Below are 12,501 nucleotides of genomic sequence, written 5' to 3'. Positions count from 1 at the left end.
ATGTATACTGTACATACAAAGAAAGAGCCCATTAAATATCTAATGTGTTTGCATAGTTTTTTTTCTTTAAACGTGTTTGTTTCTGTAATAGACATTTATTTTATTCAGTTGCTCTCTCTCTCTCTCTCTCTGTGTTTGTGTAAGCAATGGCTCTGATACAAGAGGATGAGTAGTTTCAAACTACCAAGTAATGCATTATAACTGCACTGTTTGATGTAGTGTTGAGGGGAGGTTATCACAGCATTTTAAGTGCCTTTTAAAGTGTGAAGACATAAAGATTTTTTAAATGGTTGGTCCTCTTCCCCCCCAAAATGTAAGTACTTAGGCCAAAGTTTTCAAACCTAGGTGCCTAAAGTTGGGCACCTAAATCCATATTTGGACAACTTAATAAGAATGCTGAGCACCTGCAGCTCCCATTAACTACAACAGAAATGGGAGCAGATGCAGATTTACGAAGCCAGGCAAATATATTAGGAGCAGTGTAGTAAGCATTTTATACTCCTTGTGGTAGAATTGCCACCCCAACACATCCCCTCCTGGCTGGCTGTGGTACTGCAGCAAATTTTACATGAGTATCCTCCACAGTCTTTTGGCCTACTCCAGCCGTAAGAGTGTTCTGCGCCCCCCTCCCCTCCCAGCAAGACCGTTTTGGAGAGTCCTGCCCCTTCTGGGACCACAGAAAATCCTAAAGTAACTTATACAAAAACCAGACCTTTAGCCTGGCTGACCAACAGCTCATTACAGGCAAGTCTCTATTGCTTTAGACCATCCTTCTGTGTCTCAATCCACCACACATCCCCCCAATCCTGGGGCTAGCCCATTCCTCCCCTTACTCAGGGGGTCAGGCAAGCTTCACTTAGGCCTCCAGCTCACCATTGGAGCCTGTCTGGTCTTTTCTCCTTTTCCTCCTTAACCTACCTTCAGGTGGCTTCTCAGAGACTGGAAACTGCCCCCCTCCTCTCCTCTACGTTTCCTCTAACTAGGCACACCCAGCTCTTTATAACAAAACCCCTGCTCTTCCCCAGCTGGGCTTTATTTCTAGCTAGGCCTGGCCCATCCTCCCGGTGCCAGCGGGCAGATTAACTGGCCTCTCCAGACCATACTTACCCTTTCATGGCATGGGTCAGATGTCCCCACTCTTCAAAACTCAATTCTTTCAGAAAGACTTCCACCAAAACTATCCAGCCCTGCTCTCGTGCCTCGCCTCAGAATCCGTTAATTTAACTGAAATTACAATTAGCAAAATAAAAATGAATACCTTGGACTTAACAAATTATGTGTGACCGAACCTGCAATCCCCTTGGGACTGTCACCTGATGTGCTGAAATTACCTCTGAGCCCATTTTCCCTGCCAGATTGGGACTTCCAGAATCCTGTCTTGTTGAGCCAGACAAGCTAGCCTGCTGCAATGCAGACCCAGGGTCTGGACCACACCCCCAAAGCTGCAGGCCTTAAACCTCAGCAGGTTACCTATCTCCAGCACCCAGACACCCAGTTTCCAATGGGATCCAAACCCCCAAATAAATCCATTTTACTCTGGCTTATACAGGATAAATTCATAAATTGTCTGCCCTCTATAACATTGATAGAGAGATATGCACAGCTGTTTGCTCCCCCAGGTATTAATCACTTACTCTGGGTTTATTAATGAACAAAAGTGATTTTATTAAGTATAAAAAGTAGGATTTAAGTGGTTTCAAGTAATAATAAAACAAAGTAAGTCACAAAAGCAAAATAAAACAAATTCGCAAGTCTAAGCCTAATACATTAAGAAACTGATTATAGATAATATGTCACCCTCAAAGATGTTCCAATAAGCTTCTTTTACAGACTAGACCCCTTCCTAGTCTGGGCCCAATCCTTTCCCCTGGTACAGTCTTTGTTAGATCCAGCAGACATCTCAGGTGGTAAGCAGGGGTTTTCTCATGACTGGCAGCCTCTTTTGTCCTGCTCCACCCCCTTTTATAGCTTTAGCGCAAGGCAGGAATCTTTTGTCTGTGTTTGTCCCCACCCCCACCTCATCAATGGAAAAGTACAAGAATTAAGATAGATTCCAGTATCATGTGGCATGGTCACATGTCACTATAAGACCCCTAGTCTCCATTCTTCCTGGGCTGGTCCACACGTACACAGGAAGGCTTGCAGTAAATAAACCATTTACAACCAATTGTCCTAGTCAATGGGAGCCATCAAGATTCTAAACCACCAATAATGGCTCACACTTTGCATAATTACAATAGGACCTCAGAGTTATACTTCATATTTCTAGCTTCAGATACAAGAATGATACATGCTTACAAATAGGAGGCATATATTCAGTAGTTTATGACCGTTGTTATGATACCTTACAAGAGACCTTTTGCAAAAAGCATATTCCAGTTACATCATATTCACACTCGTAAGCATATTTCCATAAAACATATGGAGTGCAAAGCCACATGATGGACAGAATAGCATATTCACTTTGTTCTTAGGCTGCATTCCACACCCATTTACCTGCATTTTTCCTGTTGAAACCCCAATCCTGCAAACACTTACGCATGAGCATGACCTTGCTAAGGGAAGTAGTTCTGTTGAAGTCAATGGATGGTGAATTGTGTTCTGGACCGAGGCCTTAGAATGTAGGCTCTCTGGGGCAGGAAACCATGTCTGCAAAGTGCATTGCTCACCAGTGGCGTTACCCTAACGAAGATTTTTTAAGTGGTTCCAACTGATTCTGTTTGGTAGCTGGGTTTTGGAACAGAGAAAGAGGTCTACTGGTATATTGGCTCCTGGGGATGTTGATCTTCCTTCCTGCAGAAGCAATAGCAAACAAACAGTAGAAAATGACAGAGACAAACCAAAATATTCCAATGGTGCCTACTGGAATTTTTATGAGAAGTGTTTAATTAAAAAATATTGTAGGAAATGCACATTTAAGATGATTTCTTTACTATTTTCATTTGATGGGCCTAGACATACAAGAGAACAGATTTGCTAAGGAGTCTCGAACCATGGTGTTGTGCCAGATACCAACATAAGACTGAAAGCTGTTATTGCCCACACAGACCTCATTTGCTTCAATGGCTATAATACATGGGAAAGGACTTGGGAATCGGGCCTATAACAAATTCTTACCAATAAGTGTCAAGTGGATATTATGAAAGGAGGCATCTGAATGCGTGGTGAATGCTGCAGGGGTGCAGGCTTCCAATATAACAGTTCAGTGTGACTTTAGGCTCTACTCTGCAATCTTTATTCAGGAAAACCTCCCAATTATTTTCAGTGGATGAAAAATCAGACACAAAGTTACTGCAGTAAATAGGCATGTAGATGTGGACAAAGCAACAGACAGGAGCAAATTAATGAGAAAGTGAACATGGACCATGATAATTTTGAAGAACTGGTTGTCAGGCATTCAAATAGACTTAAAACAACTAAAAAACAGATCTAAAATACCAATCTTCAGTGTAGAGATGAGTGTGTATGGATGGTGATGTTTACTAGAATATATTTATTTCGTAAAAATCTTATTATAAAGCAACAGTTCTGTTCCTGAAGCACAGCTGTGGTTGGTGTCCCTACATTTCTTGAAGTGGCTGAAATCATTTGGCCTGTATAACTATACACCTTACTGGGAGTTATGGCTTATAGATAACAAGAGGGAAGTTCTAATTTACACCCTCAAAGCCTGGGAAATTCAGAAGGAAGGCTGCCACTCTTGTACCTGGGTATTGCAGCTAATATGATGTGAAAAGTGTTCTGAGGTCCACCCCTAAAGAAGCATGTGAGCTTCAGTGCTTCAGCACTCGAGGGTGAGCTAAGGAGGTCATGGCAATCTTCCCTTTAAATTGAGCTAACAGTGGAGAACTACAGTCCCATGGATTAAAGTGATCAAGTGGGATAAGATGAAAGAGGCTGCAAAAATTTCCCAGTAGAAGAAGACAATCCCAATTCAGTGGACCATTTTCCTGCCACCTCTCTGCAGAGCTTCCCAATGAAATCCACAAGTCTTTAAAAATGTTAAATGGCTGGTAGAATATAACCCTCATAAGACACATCCTAGTAAAGCCTACACAAAAGCATCCAGTAGATGTGACGTGGTGGGTTACTCTGGAACGTTGAGTAAAGAGCAACAGATAACAAAGACCTTTTTCTCCCAGTCAGTGTGTGTGTGTGTATGAGGTTCAATTTCCACAGTACTTGAGTAGCTTCCAGTCGTTCTCCTGTGAAATCTACATTAAATCCACAGTTTTAGATGCTTACAATGGAACAGAACTAACTAACAAATTCAAACTGGACTCTTCAAGCAAAATCTTTTCCCCTCCTGCTAGTGTGTGTGTGTGTGTATCCCTACATGATGATAGTCTGGTACTTTTGTATCATTTCTCCTAGGTCAAACTGTTAATACTTTCTTAAACAAGGGGACTGTTATAGAAACAAATGTAATGCACCAAATAAGTTGAGTTTTTCAAAGCATTTTAAGGGATTTAGACACAATTCTTCCATTCAAATGAATTAAAAGGAATAGATCTGTGTCTAAATCCCTTAAACATTTTTGAAAATCTCAAATAATTATTCCATTGTGGCATAATACGGTCCTGGTCTGTTACTGGGACTCCTAGGCCCTATAGTAATGAACAAACAAATAATTAATAAGGGACTAATAGAGCCCATTCATTCTGACGCAGGCGTCTCCACTGAAATCAGTGGAGAGTCCTGCCTGAAAATGGATGCCTTGGTGTGACCCAAGATTCCCAAGTATAAATATACATAACGTAACCAGTTTACAAGGCCATCCTGGTTATTTGAGAATGAGCATGGGGCAGATGCAGTCACTTACGTTTCTCCAGGGGGTTTCTAGGAAGTAGCACGTAGTACACTCTAGAACCATAGGCATTTTTAATTGTGATCACTGTCCGCTTGTTTGGCTTGGTCTGCTCCCCTTGGGGGATGGATGGAGAGAGCCTTTCTGGAGAGCGAATTCATAGTCTTGTTCTTTTATTCCAGTCCCTCACCCTCTCCTTTGGTAACCATTCATCTTGTAGTTTCCACAGCAACCCTGATACCATTCCACAGTCCCCCCACATCCTCCCAAACACCTTCTCAGAGATCACTTTAAACAAGGCTGTACCCTCCCCCCCACAAAAAGAGAAAGGCTCCAATACAGGCTGAATTCAATAGATAACAGAGTGCAGTTCCCACTGAGCCTCCTCACCTGCCCAAACCGCTGCAGGCCAGAACACAGCACAGAACTAGCCTCAGTCCGTGAGCTGCACAGACAGGTTCCTACACCACTTAACTCTACGCCAGCTCCCAACCGCTCTTTTTTAAGGGGCCTTTTGTACTCAAGTTGCTGCTCAGCATAAGGAAAGATTGTGATGCAGCGATTTCACTGCAACAGGGAGCAGGCGGGTGAATGGGAACAATGAAATGCTCCTCTTGATTTTCAGAGTTTGGGGAGATGGAGATACGCTTTCTCTCCTCACATATCTGAAAGACATTTCCAAAACTGGACCTCAGTGTTCTAGCTGTGATGGCCAATAAAGAGCCAACTGATGCAACACTGGAAGGGGAACAACATTTTCATGCAGGGGATAATAGCGTTACATCTATACCAATGCACATTTTAGTCTGACCCTAGGATTCTAACTCCAGGGCATTGGTCTCTCCTTGGCACTATGGGGCCATCAGTTTTTAAACAGATATTCCTATTGATAACACAATATGGCCCCCTGTCTTAGAGGTCTGAGGGCCAAAGAGTCTTTCAGAAGAATGGAATGTCCATAACATAGAATAGGTGACAATTCTTGTGTTGCTTACCTACTGACATCCCTTGGCACTAGTCTGGTGTCTCAATACCAGTAACTTTGTCACACCATCCTGAGGGTCCCATTCAATCCTCCTTGTGCAAGAAAAATCTTCCACTGAAGTCACTGGGAGTTTTTCTTGCATAAGATGTACGTGATAAACACGCAGGGAAATATCGGACAGAGCTGCGGATATGCTGACGTTTAGATAGCACAGCAGAGTCACAGAGTCTGCTATAGTTAAGATTGAGGTGTATAGATGTCTGTGTACTGGCAAATGAGTGCCCTGTATGCTCAGTTTAAGCAAGAGTCTATCAAAACTAGTAATAAGAAGCAAGATCAAAATCCTGAGAAACTGAAACTCAGCATGGTCTTATAAAAGTCCATGACATTACACCACTTTGCCTGTTCCTATAGCCACAAACTGGTTCTCCCCAAATAAGACCCAGAAATGTGCACCATCCAAACTCTGGAGGATCTATTCCCTCCCTCCCACTGATGTAAGCACCCTGCTACTCCGACATAGTAACACCACCTCCCCAAGCAGCATTGAGCCATGGTAGATATACTGAGGTCAACGCAGTGCAAGTGTAGACACTACGATACCAATGTCGACCATAACAGCCCTCCAACAGCTGACCCACAATGCCCAACGCTCACTGCTCTGGTCACAGACCAGAAAGCCACCCTCCCCTTTAAAACCCTGTTAATGTTCGAAATGTCTTTTCCTGGTTACCCAGACGCTGAGCACACCTTGCAGCTCTCCACTGTTATGTGCAACTGCCCAGCTGACCATGCTCCAGACATGCTCCGGCTTGGAGTAGATGGGAGGTATCGGATCTCCTGGGCCTGTGGGGAGAAGAAACATCAACATCTATGAGCAGATTGCACGGGGGGGGGCAGGGATGTATGCAGGAGAAGGGGTTTGACAGGGGCCTGCAGTAGCACAGCGTAAAAGCAAAGGAACTGCAGCAGACATACCAGAAGGCCAGGGAGGCCAACAGTCCATCTAGTGCCAAGCTGCAGACCTGCTGTTTTCACAAAAAGCAGCATGCCATACTTTGCAGTGACCCAACCACCACCCCACAGACCACCGCTGATACCTCCCAGGAGCCTGAGCCACAGGCCCCTGGCTTGAATAGTAAGGAGGAGGAAGAGGAGGATGAGGGACGTGTTACAGGGGAGTACAGCTATGCTGCAAGCTAGGACTTGTTTGAGATTCCACTACAGTCCAGTCAGTCCTGGCAGTTGAGCATGGGTGAGTCTGATGCAGGAGAAGGATCCTCGGGTAAATGTATTTCCCATGACAGTGATGGCACCGTGAACTTAACAAGACACGGCTATTGACTTTTCATTAATTTACTCGTACTAGAAGAGGCAGCGGTATAACAGTGAGAGGTAGAGTTGTTGTCTGTTTTTCATTGCCTGCAGAGTTAGGCAAGGGAGGCCTTGAGGAGCAGTTTGTTTATGTACCGAGGGACGTCCTTTGTATCCTCCTGAGAGATCTTGATGATACTTCCAGGGAGATACTCTGCAATCCTCCCCTAAAGGTTTCTAGGAATGGCAGCCTTATTTCTTCCTCCGTGGTAGGATGCTTTCCCATGCCACTCTGTGAGAACACCGGCAGGCACCATTGCAATACACAGGCTAATGCACACGGGCCCAGGCGGCTTTGGGACGCCAGCCTTTGTTACCCTTAGGAGTGAGTTATCAGACAAAATCACCACCACCTATGGAAAATGATGCCAGTATTCAGTGCCATTTCCCTATACTCCTAGTTTCATGCAACCACGCAACGCACTCATTTCCCTCACCCCAGCGGGCTGTACTCACCGTTGCTGTGAGTGGCGCTGTGCACAAGCAGTCTCAAGCAGAGGTGTCAATGAGCATATCTTGTTAAAAACTTTAAAGGGGTTCTGAATCTTAAGTTTTGCTTTCTGTTGTGACTATACTGACAATGGTAACTTTTATCTTCAGCTACTGCCATTGAGGCCTTGAGAGGTTCCCACTCCACACCCATGGAACCCCTGAGCCAGATAAGGAGGAGAAAGAAGAGGACATGGGATTGTTTCCCAGGGTTTTTAAAACTGAAAGCAGTGGTAACGTAACTGGTTTTTTTTAGGTGGTATTAGAATAAATGAATGGGGACACAGCTCCTTTGTTTGATAAATGATTGGTACATACAAAAGTGCTTTTACCTAAAACTACTTTTTTTTTTTTTAGGTTTTAAGCACACCATACACATACATGCTGTAGCAGTACATTCAGAGCATCCCAAACATTTGTATTTACTTAACATCTGAGATGGTTTTGACTAATCAGCAACCAGGCTTCCAGGGGTCCTTCTTCCCTCCAGCTGCTGGGGAGTTTATGTGCCAGCTCCTTGCCCAAATAAAAGTTCCCTTGAACTGCTTCACAGTGTATATTTTTCTTAATTTTTTATAGTTAACTTAAAAAAAAAAGAACATAACATATAGTGACTTTTAGTGGGTTACCATAGGAACCAGTAGTGGGTTGCCAATTTTTTAAATTTTAGGAAATTATTTATTATTTTTTATTATTAAAGCATTTTTAGTACGTTTAATTATAACAACAATAAAACTTACATGTTGGGGCACTTAACCAAGGTCAGCTGCTTAAATATTTTATTTTTATTTTTATGGTATATGAACTTTTTGTTAAAACTGCAAATGTGCAGCTATTTGGCCTTGCCTCTCAGCCCTAAAATCATTTCTAGCTATGTGGTATTTGGTTTTCAGCTAGCAGTGGCTGGGCACACAAATGGTTGACTGCAGTAATGTCAAGTTCTGGGGTTACAGATGACGTGTTCAATGAGATCCTGCAAGCCAATGCTGCATCAGACCATGAGAACAAGGCCTGGAGTGAGAACATTGCAGACAGCCTGGAGAAGGAAAGAGTGGAGAGGAGAAAGGCACAGGGGTCCCAGCAGGAAAAGGAGAGGGAGAAGCACCAGGACATAATGGGGTTTCTCTGGGAGCAAACAGATACTGCTGACTCTTTTGAACTTACAGGCACCTCTCTCAACCCCCCCATCACCCCACCCTCAACATACCAAATGACATCGGGATCACTGCATTACCCCTACCACTCTGCTCCAGGGGCATTAAAGATAACCAGAGTGTCACATACTGGTACATACCACGGTGCAATCCAGACCAGTGAGGGGCTGTGTCACCTCTGCCCTGCACCCAGGGATGCCTTACAATGACTTCCTGCAGTAGCTCCCACCTGGGCCACTCACAAACAGCCTTCCAGCATGCAGGAGTGTGTGTAACTGCAGTCAGCCAGCCACACTTGGGTTATGTTCTAGCTTTTACCAGCCTGAGTTACTTCTGCAGCATGACCCCACCACACTCCCAGTCTTTGATTTCCCCCAAAAAATATGTGTCTTGTGCTGCCCAGCCCTTTTCTGGACAGCCCAAATATATTAAGTTTGTTATTCCTTTAAGGGAATAATATACACCAGTTTATAACCTTAAATAGAATTTCCCAGACAGTTTAACTGAAACACTTTGGATTAGATAAAACAATAAAACAAGTTTATTAACTGCAAAGAGAGAGATTTTAAGTGAGTATAAGCAATGAGGCATAAAAGTCAAAAATGATTACAAGAAAAATAAAGATAAAACACTTTCTAGTGCATAACGTAACAAACTATATTAGATTTAAAGCAAAGCTTTGACCACATGCTTCCAACAGCATTACTGACCAGCCTGTAGGTCAGGACCCCTCCTCCGCATCCAACAGCAGCTTCTTTTGTTTTTTCACATGCAAAGAGTGAGATGCACAGGGAGTGAGAAGGGAGGCCTTTTGGGGTATTTGCGTCCCCTTTTTATAGTTTCACTCCCCCTCTTGAAAAACATTTCCAGGTGAGAACCAGGAGACAAAGAGTCTGTGTTAGATGTTCCCTGCTGGGTTCTTTCACCTGTGTGAGCTTCCTTTGTTTCTCCCTTCCCCCTTTCTGCCTGATGACTCTGTTTACTGCTTAAATGTAAATTAAGACAAGAATACACTCCTTTGTTCAAGCCAGGTCTGTTTGACCAGTTTGGTGCTACCTGAGTCCGAACATGTATTTTTAACATCATACAGGGGGAAATGTATAATTTTACACATAATACAGCTATGCATATTTTACCATTATATTACTGATCAGCAAGTTATGAGTTTTCAAATGATACCTCACAAGGCATACTTTGTACAAAGATTATTACAATAACATGTAAGGTGTGAATACTGGGTGCATTCTGTCACACATACACACTGATCTGTGAAAGCCTCGGTTAGTATATGTGTAGCTAAAATGGACATGAATGTTTTTTCCCTTCATAAGTTCTCTTCTATTACTTTATTAAATTTTTGATGCATTTTCTTTTAAATTGCACAGATTTTTTTCTTTGCACTGATTTTGTCACTCAATAAAATTCTATTATTTGGAAAATTAATTCATCTTTATTTGTTCACAGCATAGGCTGCAGAGTGTCTAAGCAGTTCGGAAAGCAACCAAACACTTGTTACTGTACAGTGTGACACAACTCATAGGCTCGATGACAAACAAAATTAATAAGTACATTGGCAGTGTTATATTCTCACATATACAGCAAGCACCACAAAATTCCTAACAGGCCCCAAAACAGCAGGGCCAGGTAGAGCACCGTACACCATAACTCATTACTATGACTCACTTTTAAAATGTTCCTTCAAAGCCTCTCTGAGCTGTATAGCTCTGTATTGAGCTCTTTTAATAGCCCTTGTGTCTGGCTATTCAAACTCAGCAGACAGCTGCTCCATCTCCACCCTGCACCCCAGTAGCAACTTTTCCCCCTTTGCTTCACAGATACTATGCAGGACACAGCAGGCAGCTATAACCACTGGGATATTTTTCTCAGTGAGATCCAATCTTGTGAGAAAACAACACCAGCATCCCTTCAATCTACCAAAAGCACATTCAAGTATCATTTTGCACTTGCTGAATTGGTAGTTGAATCCCTCCTTGGTGCTGTTGAGGTGGCAGGTGTATGCATTCATAAGCCAGGAGAGCAGCAGGTAGGTTGGGTCCCCCAGGATCACTACTGGCATTTCAACATTCCTAGTGCTATCCCACTGGTCAGGAAAGATTGTCCCTGCTTGTAGCTTTCTGAAAAATTCTGTGTTCTTAAAGATGTGAATGTCATGCACCTTCCCTGACGAGCTAACATAGCTGTAAGTGAGGTGATCCACCAGTGCTTGCATAACTACAGAAAAGTATCCCTTTCTGTTGATGTGCTCTGTGGCAAGGTGGTCTGGTGCAGAAACAGAGTATGGGTGCTGTCTATTGCTTCATCACAGTTTGGGAACCCCAGTGCTGCAAATCCATCCACGATGTCCTGCACATTGCTGAGAGTCACAGTCCTACATAGATAGAGGTGATTAATGGCCCTGCAAGATTGCATGACAATGGCCCCCACTGTGGATTTTCCAACTCCAAAATGATTTCCCACTGGCAGGTAGAAATCTGGCATTGCGAGTTTCCACAGTCCGATCACCACTCACTTCTCCACTGTCAGTGCAGCTCTCATTTTGACCCTGAGCTGGAGGACTGGGGTGAGCTCAGCGCACAGATCCAGGAATGTGGCCTTGTGTATCCGAAAGTTTTGCAGCCACTGCTCATCATTCCAAGCCTGCATTATGATGCAGTCCCACCACTCAGTGCTCACTTCTCGGGCCCAGAAGCAGCACTCCACCATCTGCAGCTTCTCTGTGAATGCCACCAACCTTGAATTGGTTCTTGCTGTGTCCTACAACAATCTGTCCTCCAAGGAATCATGTTCCCCATTGATTCGGTTCTTCTTGTGGCTCTGTATCATGCAACCTGTGCCTGCAATGCTCATGACAATAGTGCAAAGCTGTGCAGGCTCCATGCTTCTGTCAGAGATGATGGACAGTAAGGAAGGCCATGCAGGTTTGTGGGATTTTGAAAAAAGCGCAAAAATTATGGGATATAGATGACATTATGGGATGGAGTCAATTGTACACTGAGAAGTTGACCCCTTGCTCCCAGCACCTCTGCACAACTCGTTTTGGCCCCACCACGCATTGACAAAACTTTCCAAAAGACAGTGCGCTGGGTGGTGGCAGGTTGCCTACTGGGCTACTTGCCCATGGTGCTCCATACTGTGCATCGACACAAGCACTCCTGGTGAGTACATGCCCACTGACAAAAGGGTCCAAATACATTCACGCACAAGGAACCGTGGTGGCTTTATACCAACATAAATTGTGTGAACCAAACTTTGTAGTGTAGATGTGGCCTTATTCTCCCTCTAGAATCTCTGAGTGCGCAATGTAAATCAGTTCTTTGCCGCACAAGGAACAAATTCACTTCCTTCTGCACAAGGATGTGTGTGTGAGAAAGAGAGATTGAAAGCTTTGGAATCCAAGGGGCAGATTCCCATCACTATACACCTGGAGTAGCTCCAGTGGCAATCATATGGCATTTTAAATTGGAGGAGTAGCTTCCTGATAGACCACTTTGCCACAACCCTCAGCCCAAGGAAAGCCAATGGTATAAACCATTCGCTCCCTAAACCATCCCCAACCCCCTGGGGGTCTCTTGCATTTCCGATGATCTCCCATTTCCTTTCTTTACTCCCTGCCCTAACCCTAACGGTTCCACCTGAGAGCGATCCTTCCTTTGCATAGATCCGTCTATAGC

This window comes from Trachemys scripta, chromosome 4 (assembly GCF_013100865.1).
Source record: "Trachemys scripta elegans isolate TJP31775 chromosome 4, CAS_Tse_1.0, whole genome shotgun sequence".
NCBI classification, from domain to species: Eukaryota; Metazoa; Chordata; order Testudines; family Emydidae; genus Trachemys; species Trachemys scripta.
The sequence above is the reverse complement of the archived record's forward strand: the minus strand, read 5'-3'. Positions refer to the sequence as shown.